Source organism: Protopterus annectens, chromosome 15.part0, assembly GCF_019279795.1.
Source record: "Protopterus annectens isolate FY-2018-M chromosome 15.part0, PAN1.0, whole genome shotgun sequence".
Taxonomy (NCBI): domain Eukaryota; kingdom Metazoa; phylum Chordata; order Ceratodontiformes; family Protopteridae; genus Protopterus; species Protopterus annectens.
The window spans coordinates 832,191,734-832,215,956 of record NC_056749.1 but is presented as its reverse complement, the minus strand read 5'-3'; positions in this window follow the sequence as shown (position 1 = coordinate 832,215,956).

Genomic DNA, 24,223 nt, shown 5'->3' with positions numbered 1-24,223 from the left:
TGTGAAATATGCCTTGAAATAACTGCACTCTGTGAAATATGCCTTGAAATAACTGCACTCTGTGAAATATGCCTTGAAATAACTGCACTCTGTGAAATATGCCTTGAAATAACTGCACTCTGTGAAATACGCCTTGAAATAACTGCACTCTGTGAAATATGCCTTGAAATAACTGCACTCTGTGAAATATGCCTTGAAATAACTGCACTCTGTGAAATATGCCTTGAAATAACTGCACTCTGTGAAATATGCCTTGAAATAACTGCACTCTGTGAAATATGCCTTGAAATAACTGCACTCTGTGAAATATGCCTTGAAATAACTGCACTTTGTGAAATATGCCTTGAAATAACTGCACTCTGTGAAATATGCCTTGAAATAACTGCACTCTGTGAAATATGCCTTGAAATAACTGCACTCTGTGAAATATGCCTTGAAATAACTGCACTCTGTGAAATATGCCTTGAAATAACTGCACTCTGTGAAATATGCCTTGAAATAACTGCACTCTGTGAAATATGCCTTGAAATAACTGCACTCTGTGAAATATGCCTTGAAATAACTGCACTCTGTGAAATATGCCTTGAAATAACTGCACTCTGTGAAATATGCCTTGAAATAACTGCACTCTGTGAAATACGCCTTGAAATAACTGCACTCTGTGAAATATGCCTTGAAATAACTGCACTCTGTGAAATACGCCTTGAAATAACTGCACTCTGTGAAATATGCCTTGAAATAACTGCACTCTGTGAAATATGCCTTGAAATAACTGCACTCTGTGAAATATGCCTTGAAATAACTGCACTCTGTGAAATACGCCTTGAAATAACTGCACTCTGTGAAATACGCCTTGAAATAACTGCACTCTGTGAAATATGCCTTGAAATAACTGCACTCTGTGAAATATGCCTTGAAATAACTGCACTCTGTGAAATATGCCTTGAAATAACTGCACTCTGTGAAATATGCCTTGAAATAACTGCACTTTGTGACGTATGTGTTGAAACAACTGTACTTTGAGAAATAACTGCACTGTAATACTGCACACACCTGCAAACACTTTGCACACTTTGGATATTTTGAATAACTTTAGTAAATACAAAAAAGTAACACATAGCAAAAAATATGGTTGGTGCTCCTTTTTTGATATTTTATGTGATTTGGATATTGTTTCAAACATTTCATAATTATTTTGAATATTTTATCAGTATGGCACAGTTCCGGACATTTCGTTTAACTAGAAATTTGTTTTGAGCATTCTGAGTGCTTTGTTTTATATTTAGAGCAAAATAAATCATTTATGCAAGTATTAGTATCTGGAATATGTTTCTGACCTATTTTGCGAATCACTTGAGCAGTAGGGATGATCCACTCCTGTATATTCCTCCAACGTTAACTGTTTGCCTTATAGCTGTAACTCTGGATCCCATTCTGAAACCATGTCAGTCTTCTTATGTGCATTAAGAATATTTTGAGGCTTGGACATTCATTTAAGTAGTTTATTGTATGCAAATATATCTGGATGGATGGCAAGAATATTAAACTTAAACTATCTAACTAACTTGCATGCTGTCACTCTGGGTGCTCACTCAAAATGGCACTCTAGCTTGCACATGCTCGATACTTATATGCATTGCTCACTCACTGGAAAGCTTCTTAAAGATGTATCACACACTCTGATGCACAGACAGTTCCTTGAACCTGGTTTAGCAGAATGGCACTATGCCATGACATGAACAAGGAGCACAAGAAATTCACTCAACAGAAATTCTTGCTACCTCTGTCATGGGACACAAAATTGCCAGTACAAAGTGGAAAAGGTTTCATAAACCTAACCTGTCTTTTAATGTACTAATGATCCCTTAGTTTATTTGTCATCTAAAACAAATATTTAACTACTGTTTTAAAGACACTTCTGATTTGCTGTTGGGAATTCTAATTGTTAGATTAGAGTCATTAATCTGGCATACATGCAGGCTTGTCTTAGTAAAGTACATTGAGTTTGGGAATGCCAATTAACCTGATCTGTAGGTCTATTGTTTTATATTTGAGGAGTGATTTAAATTCATTAATAGTTGGAAGTTTTGAGATAAAGAATACGACCTTCAATCTGATGTATTTTCAGATGGAGAATAGTTGAACAATATTGTTATTGATGTAGTATTGTTTAGCAAAGCTGATCATTACAGTTTCTTATGTATGTAAAACAGATGAGTGACTTAAGCTGTGTATTTTTTTTTTTTTTTTTTTGGTGGGACAACTGTGGGATTACTACTTCCTATCCTTTATTAAACAAGGCAGGTTAGCTTCTCTTGTGAGGGCAATGGCCTTTATAGCTCCAGGTGTTCCTTAGCTAATGGAACTGGGTGTAGATCCATGAGATATCCAAATGTCTGTTTCTGACCCAGCCCAGAAAGCAGAAAGGGAGAATGAGTCAGGTCAGAGTTTATGGGTGGTGGTCATGAACTTTATCACTTAGAATGTTGGGGAATGTGCTACCCTATAAAGAGAGAAAGAATTAGAAGGAAATAAAAAAGAGATATTTGGGGATATAGCAATGTTGGAGGAAATTAACTAGGAAGTTGGCTATGTTTGGAAATATTGGGTTACCCTTGGTTGTAGTACAGCTAAAGGGGGAAGGAAAAGAGGTCTTGTTTTCATGGTTAGCAGGTCACATCAAGTCTGGGTTATAATACTGAGGCAAACTGAAGACAGTAGATGGCTCATAACAGGACTTGTGATTTGTGGTCAAGAATAGAAAATAAGGAATTTGTAAGGTCATAATTCAGATTCCCAGTCCTTTTATCCCATTAGATTAAATGTAATGCCAAACTGCCAGACAGATTATATTGCAGGGGATTTTAATGTAGTTATTCTTTGTGACAATAATAGGAAATATGGTTGTAAGCATCAGAACCTGAAGGCTAGAGAGAGAGAGAGAGATTGTGAAATTTGGGAGGAGCTGGAAGGCTGGATGGACATTTGATGATGGAAGCAGCCAGATAACAGTGCCTACTTTTTTTCTAGGGCAGAACACGAGCAAGCCAGTTGTCTTGATAGAATATGGTTAAGTATGGAGAATCTGATTGTTAAGAGGTTTCACTACATTATCTTGGCTTAATGGTGACGGGAAACAATAGGGAGTTATAAAAACTAATTACATTCATCTTCTACTGCTTATCTGATGTGTATTAGACAGATGGCCTAATATTGTGCATTCCTGAATGGGGAAAAATGTGATAAAGATAATGGAGGTTATTTTGCCCAACAGTGAAATGATAATGTCCATAGGTCTGCACATGGGCATTTGGCTGATATGCATGGATGTGTGTCTGATGGTGTACACCTGCTCTTACAGCAGCTTAATGATAATGACCTGCATATCCTTCCTCATGCTACTGACCAGCCAGCTATGTGTGCTACACGAGGGTCAGAAGCTCAGGCATGGGGAGGTCATGGCAGCCCTGGCTGCATCGCATGATCATGTGGCATCTGTTGCACACACTGTTGAAAGGCTTGTCACAATGGTGCTGGAGCAGTTCCAAAGTACAACCCAGGTACTATGTACCCTGAAACTCATGAGCAGATTAGCTTCAGTAAGGAGAGGTAGACCTTCTCTCACAAGACCCCCACATGGCCCTCATCCATCATTGTCTGTGCTGCAACAAGCGTGCACATCTGCTCTTTGTCACCATGTTCAGAACCTGGCAGTCATGTCTCACCATAACACCTGCACTACTGCTCATGCCCACACTGTGTCCCAACATGTAAATGTCACCACATCCAGCTTATTGCTACAGAAGCATGGGCATAGTGTTTCTGGATTTGACAGGGACAGCCAGGAATGCATTGTGAACTGCCATCACGGGCACGCTAGACTGCGTTAGTATAACACTGACAGTTACCCCATTGTGTGTCCTGTTGTGGTCCCCTGCTATGTGGCAATGATGACCATTGTGCTGACCTATGCTTTGTGGTGTGACATGTCACTGACTTTTTCTAGTTACGTAGCTGATGTGATGGACTGCGTACACGTTGTGTCTTGGTGTTCATTTATGTCCTTGTTCTACATTTTGTAATATATTGACAACTTTACTGCTGAACTTAATGTTGATGATGCTTCCATTTGACCTGCTCTTCCTAGTTGACATTAAGCAGCCATGTATTCAACTCATCAGTATGCAAACTCACACCTAAAGCACTGAGTTTCTGTATTCATCATTCTGATGTTGTCTGCCATTATTGCATGCACAGGTATGCTTCAGATGGCACAGATGTTACATGTGGCACTTTATTTTGATACAGCCACTGCCTCCCCCTCAACATAATGTGCACCTGCATCTTCCCTTTATACCTTTGTTTTATTCCTTATGTAGTGCAATTGTCATGTGTGCCTTTCCATATCTACCTGCTTACACACATTCTATACAAATGTTGGCTTACCAGATACATTGTGGAGTGTCCCATGGCTGTTGTGTCATACTTGTCTTTGATGCTTTGTTTTATTGCACCTAAATGTACATCTGAATAACTCATGTTGTTGCACCCACCTGTGCATTATACTATTGCCTTAAGTGTTACAGGATGGGACAGCCATGTCATGTACTGCTTGTATAAAACTTGTCAGGTATGTGGCTTTGTTGGCATGCGTTACTCTAGTGTTAATATTTCAGCTGCTGTATGCCACAGCCTCATATCCTGCATTGTTACTCATTCCTATAACATGTGCATACTGCATCTCAGTGTTATTATAGAACCTTCCACAGCTAGGTTCCATTGGATATGGTACATCCACCAATGCACAATCCAACAGGCATTGTCATAGTCACATTTTTGCTGCTATTTACACACATTCATTATAAGTATGATGAAAGAAAACCTGGCGAGGTGCACCTGTTGTGTACACCTTAGCCATACTACACACATACTCTTATGTTTGCCATTGGCAGAGTATCTTGTTTACAGCAGTCCAATAGCGAATGTTATTCTATAGCCATTTAGATGCATTCATTTCTTTTGTGTAAATATGTGTATAATATTTTGCATATGATATTGAAATGATGGCATGTCTGATGTTCCATTTGAACAACTGCAGGCCTTTTTCATGTAGATGTCTGCTGTGCTGTTGTAATAAGACGACCATGTGTGAGCATCATTATCATCAGCCCCATTTTTTCCCATTTTCTACATGTGGTTGGGGTTTCGCATTAACTGTGGCATCTCTCTCAATTCAATACCACTCTCCTACCTTCTTCAACAGACCTGCCTGACTGTCACACATCTTTCATACAATCCATTCACCTCTTTGCTGGATGCCCCCATTTCCTCTTGCCTTCTTTCTTCCTGTCCCAAATCCTCTTCACCAGATTGTAGTTTGCTTGCCTACATTTCTGCCTGAACCACCATAATCTGCTCTCTTTGACATTCTGTACAATTGGAGATACTTTGGCTTATGCTCTGATTTCCTCATTTCTTCATCTATCCCACAGTATGAATCCTGCCACCTATGTCAGACACTTCATCTGCATCAGCTCTAGCTTCCTCAACTGCTATACTTTGCTTCCTGGGTTTCTATACTTTATGTAGTATTGGTTTCAGCACTGTTTTGTACACTTTACTTTTCAGCTTCTTTGGCATTCTTCTGTCATACACTAAACCTGGCACTCTGTTCCAGTTGGCTGCAGCCCCTCTGATTCTACCTTTGACCTTCTCATTATGACTTCCCTTCTCCTCATCCCACCAGATACTTGAAGCTGTTAATCTGTTCCACTATCTTCCCTTCTATCTCAATTCTCAGCTTCTTCTGATTTCCCCATTTGCTGTAATTACAACTGTTGTTTCTGTTTTCATTTTCATCCCATGTGCCTTCAGTTTTGCTTTTCATTCCCCTATCTTTTGCTGAATTCTTGCCCAGAGTCTGCCTGTGATGTTACATCACTGGTTTATCTGCGTACTTGTGTACGTCTGGCTTTTCATGACCCAGAGTTCAGAGTCAGACATTGCCATGTTGCCTGAGCTACTATATACGGGTTCAGCTTTTGTTGCCCATGCATAGTTGTTCTCACCCTTATGTCCCCCTGATTAACCTGTGACAGCCTTGAGTAATCCATGTCAAACATCTGGGGTTCTTGGGATAGGTCAAACACACCAAGGACTGGAAGGCCACCATGTTTAGTTGTTAATATGTTAAGTAGCTTGACATACACAGTGACCGTCTTGGGAAGCCTTTTCCAGAATGCATAGTAGTGCACCCCTGGATGCTCTCAGATATCTGAATCATTATTTCAGCATGCATTAATTCCATGAACTGTGACTAGCAGCTGTTCTGGGACACTCCTACAGCATCACTCATATGATGCTGAAATGTCCCAGAGGTCAGTATATCCAGTCTCAGGCACACTTTGTTTCCTACATGGACAAGGTTACCCCACAGACTACATGAGCATGCATTGTGCACACATCCTACACACAGCCTGCACCAGGTCACTAGCTAATCTGTATTCATCTAGCTATGATTTCCTAGTCAGAGAGCTGGATTAACTGTAGCCTGTCTTGGAACTCTGCTGGCTGCCTTCTGGGATGCAATTGCAGATGCTCCTCTAGTATAGCTATTAGATCCTGAGCCTTCTGTACTGCATTTACTGGAGGAAGCATTTCAATTTATAAATGTTTCATGGAATCTGCAGGAATGTTTATTAATTCCTATAAATTCTTTAAGTAAAATTGATAGCATTCTTGGTGTCCACTGAGTGCTTTTTAAACTGAAGAATACTATTCTATTTCATTGTATTGTCATTGAGTGAGTCTGCTATGTTTTGGAATTCGGTGTGCATGCTCTAAGCCCACAGTTTTCCTACACTGAATAAATTATTACTAGCACTTGACATTACATTCGTTTTGGAATCGCATCCACTAGTAGTTCACTGATGTCTTCCTTTGGTGCACTGCATTGTGAGCAACTTTGTTTTGGAATCTGGCCCTACATGTGTATTATATAACACCCCCTGCCTGGTTGATGTATTGGGTACCATAGATTGCTCACATGCACAATAAAGGCTATCCCTGGCCGACAGTCACAAATGTTTGTTGTTAGAAATAGCTGCCATTCCATGAACATCCAAGTAGTGTGCAATGTATGTCACATCACAGCCATCATGTCTGCACAGCAATCAGGTTGCTCACATCATTTACATATCTGACACATATCTCAGCTGTAATGGTACTCCCTGCATACTGAAATTCCACAAGGTTTTCTATGTGGTAAAAAACAGGCACTAATGTGGCCAAAAGTAATAACTTCCTAGTGTGCATAATTTGTTGCAGCTGATTCTGGATATCCATTCACCTGTGTAGAACTCACAGGTGGTAGCCAAGAACTAGTATAAAACTCCACACACACACAAACACACAACATTTTGGGCAATGTGACTGGATGGCTCAAATTGCACTTACATTGCCTTGCAATTTCTGGGTAGACATTCCAGTATGATCCTTCAGCAGTCTGCAGGATGTTCTTAGCATGCTTCTTTGTTCATAATATGGTGTGGAGGAGACAGCCTGGGCAGACACAGTGTACTGGTGCATTTGGACACACACACACACACACACACACACACTCTGTCAGCAGGGAAGGCACATTGGCACTGTTGTGTGATAGTGTGGTAGAACGGTAACAACCAGTGGCTGCACCCCACCCCCACCCCCATGACAGGCACAGTACATGGCAGTGCAGGCAAGTCCTGATGAGCACATAATAACAGTTTAATATCATTCAGATCAGACAGAACACATACAGTGCAAATATAAGCCTGTGCTTGTTAGTGCATAAACAAGTTACACTGTGTATCAGACATCTCCACATTTATCACAGAGCAGGGAGGGTGGAGTGAGTAACAGTCATCATCATCTGCACAGTTTGCTAATGTCTGCACACATTGGAAGATGGGGTATCACAACACAATGAGATGGGAGTAGCAATTTGACATACATTTTATATCATATACAGTTTCTAAATGCTAAAGGGAGCCATAATGTATGGCCATGACCTAGTTCAGAGAACAGAGTCTTGAGGTAATGGGTATTCTTTATCATAGATAATTTGAACATTTCCTGGTGTGATGTGTTTGGACTCCCACTACATGACCATGATCAGTGCCGACTACACTGGTTTGTTACACTAGGACTTGTGACCCCCCATGACAGAGATAGTGTGTGACCACAGAACTAGGATTTGGAGGTGGGTGAGTTCTGTGCCAGTCCATGCAGCGGGGTGCCTAAGGGAACATCAAGACAGAGTTGAAGACTGTGTGCTCTGTGATGTCCCTCCCATATGGCCACCACTGGAATGTAGAATCCCTTTAGCTCAGACAACAATGCTTGTGAGTGTGACGATGGTCATACTGGCAGTCCTCTACATGAAAGAGAACAGGAAAGTGGTATGTGTCACTAAAGACCCCATTAAATCAATCATTACTAATTTTCTGGCCTTTGTGTCCTCAAAGATGCCAGACAACACAGCAGTAAGATTCTTGTACAAAAGATTGTATCTGGATTATACAGCAGCACCTCTGCTGATGTATTCTAGGTACTTCCTGCATGTCAGGGGCCACTCACAATATATAACACCATCAAGAACCCATAGTGCTGTAAAATGAGGTGGATTTCCATTTCAGATGCAATATATTCATCTGCTGCCACAGCCACAGAAGGAGCAGTGCTGGTGGTTCCACAGCCCCAGAAGGAGCAGTGCCGGTGGTTGGAGCCACCGACATTCCCTCTCCCAATGTGAATGGTGGTAATTCATGTTTTACAGCTTCATGTTCCTGTGTTTGTAAAGGTGTATCTTCAGCATACATTTTGGTCAGATGCCTTACCCAAGATGGAGAAAGGGCCACAGTTTCAGCAGATTGTGACTTTGGTATCGATGTGTTGTCATCTTTATCATTAGCATCAGCACAGGTGCCAGCATTAGGCTAGAACTCTGCCTCAGCATTTACTGTGTCACTGTAGCAATACATTGCTGTGCAAATTCACACCAAAAATACATGGAAGTGAGCAAGGATACCTTTGCCAAAATCATGCACAAGTGAATGTACACTAAGGGTCTACATAAAAGGTGTACCATGCAGACACAGCCTACCTCTGCTTCAGTCCTGACATAGCTGGATATGTGACGTACCTTAATCATTGTATAGCCAACAGGTCCTGTGGTCAGTCTATAGTACCTATGTGCAGATCAATGATACAGAAATCTGGTGGAAGAGGTACTAACTTTTCATGACATCCACAATGACACAAGACAGTGGGTCCATCCTCATGACAGAGTCCACTCCCACAACAATAATCAAAGAACTAGAGTCTCCATGCAGGAACATCAAAAACTGTTGTGTCTCTGTCATCCTTCTGCTTTCAGGTACTCCCAGAGTCATTAACCTCTCATCTGCTATTAAACATTCCTTTGCCTTGGTGCAGAATGTTGGTAAGATAATTATTTCACTGCTGTAAGGAGAGATGTTACCTCTCTCATAGTGTTTATGTCAGAACAAAAGAAACAAGGTAGGACCACCAAAGCTATAAAATCCAGTTTATTCCAAGAGTAAAACCAAAGGGATAAGTGCTTTCACGTGGAGTAAGCACGCTTCATCAGATCTCAAAGTACAAAGTCAAGCACTCACTTTAAATAACAAAACTAAATACTTAATTAAAACCAATTAATATCAAGTTAAAAAAACATGAACACATCAATTAAGCAATTGCAAAACTGCTGCAGAAAACTCACTTAAAGGGCCGTGCCTCTAAGGCAGGCTCAATGCTTACATAGTTATTCAGGCCTGGATAAATATGTGCACGTAGCCTAAATATCCCTTTTAATTCAACAGATTCAAGATAATTATTGACATTACCCCCTCTTGGATTATCAAATACAAGTTGCAACACCTTAAAACTGAAACTATGTGTATTGAACTCAACAATGTGTTTGGCCAAAGCATTCTGTATGTTAAGATCACTAATATCATATAGATAGTTATAAATCCTGTCTCTCAACCTTCTAGACATTTTGCCAACATAAAAACGTTCACAACAGTTGCAATTAGCAAGATATACTAGGTTGCTACTATCACAAGTGCCATAAAATCTAGGAAGAAATTTAAAGTCCAAAATAAGATAACAAAAGAATTGTGTTGCATTTATTGCTCTACACATATCACAGCATCTGCAAGGAAAAGTGCCAAAACTCAAGCTCTTATCTTGCTGAACACGCTGCCTCACATCTTTGCATAGGAGTTGTTTTAAATTTCAGTTATTTTTATATATAAAACTCAGTACTTTTCCAACAATGTCAACAGTAGTAGGGTCTATGGTTAGATTATGCCAATTCCGTCTAATAATTTCTAGTATGACTGCATTATCATTGGCATATTTTGTTATAAAACTGTTTCCTATCCCTGGAATGTCTGGTGTACCTAGGATAATTCAATGAATATGCAAAGCCATTTTTCAATGAATATACAGAGCCATTTACAGTAGGATTTGTGTCCTCAAACACATCTTTCTTGGCCCTATCCAATACCATCTGGGTATAGCCCCTGTCTACAAACAACTGCTCTAAGGTATTAATTTCAACATTCAAAACAGTTTGTTCTCTACAAATACTCTTCATTCTATGATATTGTCCGTTCACTATATTTCGGAATATGAAACTGGGATGCATGCTGCTGAATTCTAGCAGATTATTTCTCCAGCATGGCTTATGAAATAAGCCAGTGCTAAGGACCCCAGAGTCATCCCTATGTACAGTAACATCTAGGAAGTCCACCCTTTGTATGGATGATGTCATGGTAAACTTCAGGAAATCAGTCATGGACTCTAGATATTTAATAACGTCATGCAAACAAGAAAGCTCAACATTCCACAATAGAAAAATGTCATCCACAAACCGTCTATATAAAAAGACGTGTGGAAAATAAGTACAATTAAAGACATGCATATTCTCCCAATAATATACCACTAAATTTGTATAGAAATTCACACATGGGGTGCCCATATCGACACCCCACTGCTGCAAATATACATTGTTGTTGAACATAAACACATTATTGGAGAGAACCAATGTTGCCTCTCTCTCATAATGTTTATGTCATGGGCCACTGTCTGCTCTTCCTGGTTATATGAAGGGTGGTCAATGCACTATTGTCCAGGCACATGCCATCAATGTGTCCTAAGTGCTTGTTGCTGGGAATCATTTTCAGTATGGCTGCATCTGTCCATCCTCTGCCATCTGTACATGCAGACAGTTGAGAACATGACATTGAGCTGGGAGTGGTACTACAACAAGAACAAATAAAGGGCACATCTATTTCGATTATACTGAAAGAGAGGACAATGATTGTAGACTATATAATAGTTGCTGGAACAGATACGGAAATATATGCCACAGGTTAAGTATAGGATCAGGCAGCCACCTCTGGTGTCGACATTTAGGTTCACTCAGTCCTCATAGTATATTGAGGTGAAAGCCACATGCAGGCATATGACTGCTGTACTCACCAGCACAGGATAATGCTCAGATTGAACAGGTCACAGGAGTACTGCCACAGTGAAAGGTTTGTGCACAGACAGACTGTCCTGAAATTGTGTCATCCTTGCTGCTAGCGCCTTCTAAAACATGGCACATATATTATTATGGCTGGCCTTTTACAATGTGAGCTCCAGGAGAAGGGTGCACAGCCTTAGGAAAGCAGAAAAATGCAATGGACATTACACTCTCAGAGTGCTCTGTGTCTCTTTAGAGAGAATTTAGATTGAAAAAAAATTCTGCTATTTGTTCTAATATTACTGTCCAAGTATGCATTATAAACTCCATGATCTGCACAACTTAGCCAAGAGAATGGTGGGGAGTCTCTAAGACTACAGAAATTAATTCAGTTCCTCTTTGTATAAGACACAGGCAAATTATCAATATCTATATTTGCTGACTTGCACCTGTGACATTAGGCAATGCTACTGACGATGCTTGCATGTGACAATTCAGGGCCTAGAGCTTGTCCTGGAAATCTGTACAGGTGCAAGCACTGCAGTATTTTGTGAGTAACTACACTGATGATATCACATTACAAGCATGATTCATGGGTTGCCATTTAGTTCCTGATGTATAATGACACTATTTTCTGAAAAAATTGGAAAAATGGCAGCCGGTGCTTTTGTACAGTGGAGAATGCCTGCATGAGAAGAGCAAAGTTGTGCCGTATCTCCTTCATGGCCACTTCTGGCAGTGCCAGCATGGCCCCTGTGGTAGTACTTAAATGAGTGCCTGGTATGGCATCACTAAGATGGGAGAATCATGCAGATGTTGTTTTGAAAGCCTGCGACATACATGAGAAGTGGAGTTTATACAACAATATTTTCAATATACTTCTATGTTTTCACTTTTATTTTGTTGTAGGTTTGGGGCTTTTGATGGCACTGGTAAGTATTGGTAAAGTTTATTCTAGGAAGTACGCTTGCTACTTATAGTTCATAGGTACATAACTATATACTAGGCTAATGACCACCAAGGCCTTTATAAGCCTAGCTGTGCAATCTAACCCAACTGGATTGTTATCTAGCTGAAAGACAGGACCCAGGAAGTCAGGACTGGTGATTGCACCTCTACTGTGAGACAGGTCACCAGTGGGGTACCTGGGGGCTCCATGCTGTGACCACTCCTATTTGGCATCTACTTCATGGGAGTAAAAGCTAATGTCAATGGTCTTTGACTGACCAAGTTTACAGAAGATTGAAAATTGAGAGCAATCATAGACTTCCCTCCATGACACAGACATCGTACAAGAAGATGTAACACAGACAAATGGCTAGTGCCAAAGTCACACACTAAAACTCAATGCCAAGAAATGCATTATAGTGCCTTTTGGGAAAACTGCCACTTAGACTTATTACTCTATTGATAAGACTCACCTAAGAGGTGACGCAGTAGTTAGGGATATGGGAGCATATGTAGACAATAATTTGGCCTTTAGCCAAGGTAGTAAGAAATCATTTTATGTTACCCAGCTTATAAGTAAGGTCATGGCATGCAGGTCCAAGGAAGTCATAGTGCCACTTTATTTGCTCCTTACTAGACCCAACATTGAGTATAATTCCCCTTCTACATGTACCTGACCAAACATATGCAACAATTGGAAAAAACACAAAGGTTCCTTTCCAGGCGATACGAGGGTATAAACACATTGTCCTTTACAGATTTCATTAAAGTCCTATCTCTGTACTCTGTCTCCTACAAGTTACTGAGAGGCAGTCTATGCCTGGCACGCACGGCACGCACGACATTCTTTGATCCAGCTCTGATAGACCTTTTGCACATTAGCACAACAAACAGGATCAGAACCTCTAGATCCAAAAATTTAAATTTTGCTTGTGACACCTACACAACATACACCCGCATATGTTGAAGTCCTCAAGATAAACATACCCAAACAAAGGAGACCTCCAAGGCAAAAACACATGCAATCTCCACAGCCCTCCACACCACATACCATGCATAGTCCCCATGCCTGTGTCTCACAGCCACTAAGCCTTCACCATAAACCCAACATATTAGTCATAGGAGACTCCATTGTGAGACACACAGATGTGCCTCTCACCAGGCTGGATAAAGAGAAAGCCACGGTTAGTTGTCTGTCAGGTGCTAGAATCTACCATATCACATACGCACTCAAGTCCCTCAACAACAGGTACTGTTATGACTCTATCATAGTCCATGTTGGCATGAATGACATGAGATTTACCTCCCTGGACTATATGAAGAGAGACATGATTGAGCTCACTGACTCTGCTCACTGAGGACTGCATGGATCAGGCAATCCCAAACAAAACTAAGACTCTTTGTACCAAAGGCAAGCATCCAGTCTGGTGGACCTCAGCCGTAAACAAGCTCTACAACAAAAGGAGGAAGCTACTACAAGATAGAGCAAAATCCTTGAAAGGTAAGACAACTTTGATCACTATAAGTAAAAAACTAAGAGCTCTCATAAAATCATCCAAGGCAAATTTTGAGAGAAAAATCACCAAGGACTCAAAAGACAATCATAAGGCCTTCTTTAGCTATGTTAGAAACCTAGGAGGAAACTCCCAGATATGCTCAGAATTAGTTCAAAATGATGTGAAGATTACTGAACCTACACACATTGCCAACATACTGGCTGACAGGTTCAGTGCAAACTTCTCCCCCCCCCCAAAAGGAGAGATATCTATACCAGAGGATTGTAACCCCCCAAACATCTCCCACGCCCAGGTGAGAACTGCTCTCTCCAAAGCAAAAAACACAGCATCCATGGGACCGGATGGTGTCCCCGGCTGTGTGCTCCATGAACTCAATGAGGAATTAAACCCGCAGTTAGGACAGCTGTTTAATCTTAGCCTCACCTCAGGATACATACCCAAGGAGTGGCGCATGGCGACTGTGGTCCCACTTCACAAGGGCGGTGCCTCCACCGACCCTGGAAATTACCGTCCCATTAGCTTGACAAGCCTTATCTGCAAAGCCATGGAGAGGATCATAATGGAACTCATAAATAAAGACATAGGGAACTTGCAGACTTTGGATCCAACCCAGTTTGGCTTTGTCAAAGGCAGATCATGCCTTTTAAACTTGGTTGACTTTTTCGAGACAGTCACCAAGGCCATTGATGAGGGAAAGGCAGTCCATACAGCCTACCTTGACCTGGCAAAGGCCTTCGACACAATATCCCACTCAGGTATCATTGAAAAACTCATCAGCTTGAATGTAAACCCATACATCACAAGATGGGTTGCAAACTGGCTAAGTGACAGAACCCACAGGGTCAGAGTTGCTGGAGCCATGTCAGACTCAAAGCCTGTCACAAGTGGTGTCCCACAGGGCTCAGTCCTGGGTCCACTCTTGTTCGGCATCTACTTTTCTGAAGTACAAGCAAACACAGGAGGGTTATGGCTGACAAAGTTTGCAGATGACTGCAAACTGGGCGCCATAGTCGAAAACAAATCTGACACAGATATCCTTCAGAAGGGCCTCACAGAAATGGATAACTGGTGCCAGAGCCATGGCCTAAAGTTAAATGCCAAGAAATGCATAGTCATACCCTTCGGGAAAAACAAGGTTACCCCTAGCTACCATATAGGTGGCAATCCACTGAGCACAGAAGAAGTCATCAGGGATCTGGGGACCCAGGTTGACAGTAGCCTTTCGTTTGACACTCATGTTGCTAAAGTAGTTAGGAAAACCTTCTACATTGCCCACCTGATCATGAAGGGATTCACATCTAGATCAAGGGAGGTCATCGTCCCCCTGTACTCATCACTCATTAGACCTATGATTGAGTACAATGCCCCATTCGGAATGTATCTGACCCGACACCTGCAGCAGCTGGAAAGGCCCCAAAAGTTCCTCACCAAAAGGATAAAGGGTCTCAAAAATATGTCTTATGCTGCCCGACTGAAAGAACTCCAGCTCTATTCAGTCTCATACCGCTTGCTCAGAGGTGACCTGTGCTTGACATATAAGGCCATGTGAAACCCTGATTTGATGAATATGCTTCACCTCAAAAATCTAGATCCCTCAGAACCACAAGGGCGGGAGACTTAAACCTTGACACGGTTATTAATAGAACGTGCTGGAGGGACAGATTCATCACCCAGAGACTCCCTATGCTGTGGAACAAAATCCCGGTACATGTGAGGCAGAGCACCTCGCTGGCCTTGTTCAAGAGGAATCTTGACCAATGGATGGGGGATCGCAGATATACCCCAGGGATTACTTCAGTGTCACTGCTTGACAGAGGCACAGCAAAATAATAGGCATAGTTTTATTCAAACTAAAGGGGTGGCGAAAGCCAAATAACTATGGGCTAGGCTTATAAATGCCCTTGGGCAGATAGCCTAGTATGAACCTATGAACCTATGATTATGTATCCCAGGCAGGTATGTCCCTAGCCTTAAGCAGCATTCTGCCATCACCTAGAATGATGCCACAATACAAACAGAAAATGATTGACTTTAACAATTGGCTTAGTCTCTGGTGTCATTTCAGAGGAATCTAGTACCTGACAGCCTGGGAAGATATGATCGACAGACCACAATGCTTTGCCAGAGATGGCCCATCTCACCTGGGCTTCAGGCTTCTGGCAAAGGTTCTTGCCTCCCTCATAGTGCCTTTTTTAGGAAAAGTGATGAGGTTAAAACTACCAACATAAAAATTTCAACAAAACACAAATTAAAGATCTAAATGCTAGGAGTCTAAACATAAAACTGCACTCATTGCAAGCATTCTTAACCCTGGAAAATGCTGACATCTGTGCTGTCACAGAAACCTGGTTGAAAGCTGTTGAGACAACACCAACCTTACCTGGTTACTCATCCTATCATACATTCAGACCCCAAACTGCGGGCCAAAGTAGGTGGAGTTTCAATATATATTAAAGACATACACACCTCCAGGCTGGTCAAACAGTATGATGCACAGGAGACACTCCAGGTGCAGTTAACCATTGACAAGACCCCTATTCAAATCATAGCTAGCTACTGTCCCCAAAGTCTGACTCAAGATGCCCGTTCTGCCTATTTGGACCTGATTGATTCTATCAAGATTCAACCTTTACCCTGATCCTGGGTGACTTTAACTACCCAAACATAGACTGGAAGAACAACTCATACCAGAACACAAATGCTCAGACATTACTCAATTTTGTCAAAGCAAACACCTTGGAACAGCTAGTTGATAAACCAACAAGAGGTGAAAATATCTTGGGCTTGGTATCAACCAGTATAAGTAATCACTGCAGCATCCCTACAGTATCATCCTCCCTGGTAAGATCCGACCATAAAGCAGTCACTTTCAAAGTCACCATCTTCCCCAATCCCCATCTAGCTAGGATCAGACATAAAAACTTCTCCAGTGCTGATTACAGCCTCTTGAGGGATGGTATAAACAGCTTCACACCTGCCCCCTCTGTAGAAAATGGCACCAATATCCAAAAATACACCAGAGCACTATACAAGCATTTATATAGATGGATGGAATCAGGAATACCCAACAGGAATAAAACATTCTCCACAAGGAAGAGTACACCTGTCTGGTGGACATCTGCAATAAATAAACTCTATAACAAAAGGAAAAAAAATTGCTGTTCAAGACCAAGAAGGAGCAGCTGCTCCTTTGGAAGCAATGTCTCCTTAGCCTAAACAAGCAAATAAGAGTACTAGTGAAATCCTCCAGAGCAAACTTTGAGTCCAAGTTGGCCACATCTGCTAGGGACAATCATAAGGTCTTCTCCACATATGTCTGCAACCTCAAAGGAAACACCCAGATCTGTTCAGAACTGGTGGTCAAGGACACCACATATGCAAATGCTGTAGATATAGCAAACTTGCTGGCTGACAGATTCAGTGAAAACTTCACCCCTCTGTCCTCTGTATCAGTAAATAAGGACATCCCCAGTAACTGCTCCCTTCCTCTCATATATTGAGAACAGGTCATCACTCTCTCAAAAGCAGAACTTGAAGCACCATTAGGCACCTTAGTCAACCAAAGCCTGAGTATTGGCTTTGTCCCAGTTGAGTGGAGGACAGCCACTGTCATCCCTTTGCATAAAGGTGGAGTATCCACCAATCTGGGAAATTATAGACCCATCAGCCAAACTAGCCTGATCTGCATGGTCATGGAATGAATTATCATGGGCCTCATTAACAAGGACATTGGCAACCTCCAAACACTTGATTCTACATAGTTTGGCTTCATCAAGTGGAGCTCATGTCTGTTAAATTTGGTTGACTTCTTTGCGACAGTCACCAAAGCCATGGACAAGGGGAAGACAGTACACACTGCCTGCCTTGACCTGGCCAAAGCCTTCGACACTATTCCCCACTCAGGCATAATAGATAAACTCTCTCATCTAGGCATCAATCTGTATGTTACCAGATGGATAGCAAACTGGCTCACTGATAGAACTCACCTAGTCAAAATATGGGGAAGACACCTCAAGCAGTAGACCCATAACAAGCGGAGTACCCCAGGGTTCGGTCTTGAGGCCATTGTTATTTAGGATATACTTTTCTGAGGTGCAGGCCAAAACCAGTGGGCTATGGCTGACTAGGTTTACAGATGACTGCAAGCTAGGTGTTGTCATCAGTTCCTCTAATGATGTGGACATCCTCCAAGAGGATCTCACTCAGACAAATGACTGGTGCCAGAAAAATGACCTCAAACTGAATACCAAAAAATGCATCATCATTCTCTTTGGGGAGACTGATGTCCCCACAAATTATCACATTAATAACAACGACCTAAGCACATAATCAGTTGTGAGGGATTTGACACCCAGGTTGATAGCAACCTGACTTTTGACTAGCATGTTGCTTCTGTTGTATGGAAAGACTTCTACATGGTCCACCTCATAAGTAAGAGTATCTCATACAGGGATAAGGAGGTCATAAAATCCCTGCATTCTTCCCTTATAAGACCCATTATTGAGTACAATGCTCCTTTCAGCATGTACCTTGCAAAGCACATGCAGCAGCTGGAGAGACCATAGAGGTTCCTCACCAGTAGAATCCAGGGCCTCAAACATCTACCATACACAGATAGGCTAAAAGCCCTATCCCTGTACTCAGTTGCATACAGACGCTTCAGAAGTGACCTCTGTCTGGCATACAAGGTGATCACAAACTCCTCCTTGATGGGACTGCTGCATCTTCCAAAGAAAAAGCTAACAAGTACGGCTGGTGCAATGTTGTCTATAATAGTAAATGAATGGAATGGAATATAGACAACATCATAGGCAGACTAATCAGGAGACCTTAAGATTTGTCACTACATATGGTAGAAACACTATGCATCTTTTGGACATTGTAGATAAACATTGCAATATATTGAAGTCGCGCACCTTATTAGAGGACCACTTGGGGGATAGGTGTTCATTTTCATATGGAAAAGGTAGGACACTGGGATCTCACTTCTCTCATTATAAGAAAATAACATCAAGGGATGATACTCCACATCAGAGGACCCTCACGGGTGAAAAATTAGTTGGTTCCTATCCCTGTGGTCACTGTAGTTTCTGCAGTTACATATTTAAAACTAAAACATTCACTAGTAAGAACAGTGAACATTTATACAATATCTATTTCTTTGGTAACTGCAGTACAGATTGGATTGGCTATCTTGCAACATGCACCTGTCAAGCCTTTTACATTGCTCAGACATCTAGACAGTTCAGAATTAGAATATCTGAACATCTGGGTGATATCAGGAATGCTAGGGTTACTAATGCCCTATACAGACATACATTGAATCATCCAACTGCCAAATTTTCATTTACTATTATAGACAACATTATAGGCAATCGGGCCTTTAAAACTGGATGGCATGGAATTCTTAATAACAAAGAAAGGAAATGGATAGTGAAACTTGGGGGTTTGTTTTCCCCTGGACTCAATGACAAACTATAAATAATTTTTGTATCATAATATATGTTTGTGCCAGACTTATTATTATTTGATAAACTTATTTCATACACATGCTTTTTGAATGTATACATTTATTAATTAAATTTTTCTAGACAGGAAATGATGTCATACTACCTCATGGATAGAGGTATTTAATGTTGGGCTTCTCTTTTACTATGTGTTACTCTACTAATGAAAGCCATGTGCTGAAACCGGTCTAGTATTTCAGCTTAATAAAATTTTTACAGTTCTCTCAGCTCATTTCTGGTGCTGGCGTTTTTTTCGTTTGGTCCGACTGCTGCATCTTCGCAAGTCAAGCTCCACTCGAGTAACCCACATGCGTGGCTGCAACCTGGTTTGTGACATCAACAGGACTTGTTGGCAGGACAGATTTGTGTCCCAGAGACTCCCCCATCTGTGGATTGCCTCCCTCTCCACATCAAGCAGAGTACCTCTTTACCACTTTTAAAGCAAAACCTGGATAACTGGATGGGAAACAGAAAATACACCCCTGGGATTCCACCCGTGTCCTGGCTGGACAGGGGCATCAGGTGCTGACTTGTCTAAACATGGGATAACCTCTTGGCTAGGCTCGTAAGGGCCTCAGGGCCAATAGCCTAGTAACCTCCTATGGTCCTATGATTCTTTGATAAATAAGACATGCTGGCCAGATAAATATGTGTCTCAGAGGCTCCCCATGCTCTGGAACAGGCTCCCCATCTATGTGAAGCAGAGTCCATCCATACCCCATTTAATCACAACCTTGAGCAATAGATGGGAATTTGGAAATTCACTCCAGATCTGACCCCAGTGTCACTGATAATGGTAGACAGTAATGTCTAAACTACCAAATAACTTCTAGAAGCTTCCTAACTAACACACCCCCTCCTAATAAATGCCCATGATACATATTGACACAGTTGGGTTATACTGACTATTAAGCTATGTATTCACCGAAACTGCATTCTAAAATGTGTTATTGTAAATACCGATTGCATTACATATGATACCTTAGAGTTTTTCTCCCTGGGCCTCCAGTGAAAAGGGCACCTGTGCCCAGTCAGACTTTCCCGATAAGCAAATGTCAATAAACAAATGTCAATAAATAAATAAATAAATAAATAAATAAATAAATAAATAAATATGTCCTTTGCTGAATGTTTTCCTAAAGTTGTCTGTGAAGTACTTTATCACATTGAAGTTGCATTGGGTGTGCCCGCTATGTTTTGGAATCCTTTGAGCATATGTGGAGCTGTAATTATCCTATGGTAAAGAGATAATCCCTTGGCCTTATTTTACCACATGTTCTGGGATCGCACCTATCACTGGTCATCTGATGTCTTCCTTTATCCTACTGTCTGTGCACAACTTTCTTTAGAAAGTCAGCCCAACGTGTTTTGTGCCAAATTTATTAAGAAACGAAGCATAAAATAACATTATGTTGCAAATAAAAACAAATGGTCATATCAAGGCGTCTGCCTAAAAGTGCAAGATGGCAGACAAATAAAATGAGAGCAGAATGTTGCCTGAGAAAACTAAAGCAAAAAAGGGGAGAGAGGTGGGTGGAGGTTAGGAAAGATGGAATATGTGGCATATTGAAGACACGGCTTTAATAAAAATGATGATAAAATAGCAGCAGACAAATTCCATGTAAAAATCAAATAAAAAAGAACAAGTGCTTTTGCATACAGCTTCTTCAGATTCTATAAGAGACTGAAAAACCATGAACATTTTTAAAATAACACTTGACCTATCAAAACAAGAGAAAATTGTGCCAAAATAGGAAGTTGCATTGACTGTATGAGGAAATGATGTCATTGTTTTTGGCGCAATTTTACATGGAATTTGTTTGCTGCTATTCTTATCATCATTTTTATTAAATCCGTGTCTTCAGTTGTGGTTGTCCAGTTGGTATATGTTAAGCCGTGTCTTCGGTTGTGGTTGTCCAGTTGGTATATGTTAAGCCGTGTCTTCAGTTGTGGTTGTCCAGTTGGTATATGTTAAGCCGTGTCTTCAGTTGTGGTTGTCCAGTTGGTATATGTTAAGCCGTGTCTTCAGTTGTGGTTGTCCAGTTGGTATATGTTAAGCAGTGTCTTCAGTTGTGGTTGTCCAGTTGGTACATGTTAAGCCGTGTCTTCAGTTGTGGTTGTCCAGTTGGTATATGTTAAGCCGTGTCTTCAGTTGTGGTTGTCCAGTTGGTATATGTTAAGCCGTGTCTTCAGTTGTGGTTGTTCAGTTGGTATATGTTAAGCTGTGTCTTCAGTTGTGGTTGTCCAGTTGGTATATGTTAAGCTGTGTCTTCAGTTGTGGTTGTCCAGTTGGTATATGTTAAGCCGTGTCTTCAGTTGTGGTTGTCCAGTTGGTATATGTTAAGCCGTGTCTTCAGTTGTGGTTGTCCAGTTGGTATATGTTAAGCCGTGTCTTCAGTTGTGGTTGTCCAGTTGGTATATGTTAAGCCGTGTCTTCAGTTGTGGTTGTCCAGTTGGTATATGTTAAGCCGTGTCTTCAGTTGTGGTTGTCCAGTTGGTATATGTTAAGCCGTGTCTTCAATTGTGGTTGTCCAGTTGGTATATGTTTTTTCTGATTATCACCATCTTACCTGTGCTTAGTTTCATCCCACTGTATATTCTGACATGTATAATTAATTCATAAACTTTCAATTTAATAGGAAATAAAGTTGCTACTGCTTGAGTTAATGCAAAGTATTGATATTTCCACAAGAAGAAATTCAGTCAGCTCTTTAATACTTAATGTTCTCTAGATGTCCAGTATCTGTGAAAGGACATTCATTTTTAATTAATTAATAATATTGATTAGATTTGCCGTCAATACTGATAAATACTCCACTCTGAAGTTCCAAAGTAAATAAATATTGTCCAAGCTGGCAAGAACGGAGTATGGCAGGAAAGACCAAAAAACAATGGATATTCCGGTTATCAATAAAATCACTCTTCATTCACAACAGTCCAGACAGATAAGCGCTTTTGCTAAATAGCATCATCAGATCTTATAGTGTCTCACTACAAAACTAACACTTTATATATACCAGTTTAAAAATGTCATGCCCAATAAGACCTTAAAATCAATTAACTTCCTTAAAGGTATGTAACTTTGGTAATAAATGTCATAACAATATCTATACTAAATTCTAACATTAACAGACTTATCTACAAGGTTTTCTAAAAAATATACATAGATTATAATATTGTTTAGTCATTGCTTGCTCATACAGGTCCACCCAGTTACATACTAAGTTTTGCATTTTTACTGAATCTGAACTGATGAGTTAGTGCCTGCACTATGTTTTTCTGCACTTCAATGCAACACACAATTTATTATAAGGCTTTTCTTTTATTAATAAGAATATCAATATATAATCTCCACACCTTCCCCTCAAAGCCCCATTATTATGAAGATGCCAAACTAAGCTTGAGTGACCTTGACGTGTCATTAATGGAATTTAAAATTCTAGAAACCATTCTGTCAAGACTGATAAATATAGGCTCAGATTCCATACTGAGTTAGCCAGGTGTAAATGGTACAGCAAACATGACATTATTTAATTTGGCTGTATTAGCTCCAAATTCTCCCCTGTAAGACTACAATCAAACTACCTTATTTATTCATTATTCAGTTCTAAAAGTTATTTTGTTCATATTTCTCATATTTTCCTTTTAGCTTTAATAGTCTGGCTTTAAAAAATTGAATTTCAGTTAGTAAAATATGAATGTCTATGCTGCAAATGGATTTGCTGATTTATTGTGCTGCATTGTTAATTATTTATCGAGGTGAGTGTAAAATTCTTCAAGTATAAAACTGTTATTCCTGAACATTGACCAAAGCTGGTCTGTGTAGATTAATGGACTACACTGGCAATAAAATTTAAACTAATACAACAGATAGACAGATACAATGACAGATAGACCAACAAAACAAAGCGAACAAATAAATAAACAAATAAATGAATGAATAAATAAATACGCTTGTGAAGGCTTGGTAGCTTAGTCAGCCAGGTGACTGAGGCTGTCATGGAAACATATTAACAGAATTACTTTGAACAAAGGCTCAATCTTCTCACAGCTTGAATAGCAGCTCCAAACAACAACAATATGAATGGCAGGTGGCTACATTGTTTCGGGAGAACTTCACACAGGGCCATGATGCATGAATGGCTGTCTAAAGATACTTAGTAATGCACTCACCATTGGTAGCATGTGGCTAACTAACTGTAGGGCTTAGTTTACACTCCTTCTTGACCTTTTGTCTGTAACAGTGAAGGATGCTTAAAATACTAGTAAGCATGACCAAGAGTCCTTGCAATTGAACAACCACTTTGGTGCATGTAGGAGGGTGAATAACACATACTTGGAGAAAGATAAATAAACATGAATAATAATAAGACTCCAGATGCTAAAGTGGCATTTTCTATGCATTTTATTCTTTTTCCTCTTTAATTACCTAGGAAAAACAACCCTTTCTTCCTTACAAGCTATTATACATGTTGTATGAATATTGTGCACCATTGCACAATGCTGTACACATATGTCATTTTATAAGACTGCTGCTGTGATTTTCTGTATATCTATGTTTGATCTGCATTTGTGTTATTTTTCTTTTGAGAAATTGGTCACCTTTGACCAATGCATTAATGCATTATCCTGGTAAACATAAACAAACAAACAAACATACATACATACATAAATAAATAAATAATGGCTTATTTAACAATACCACATATGAAATA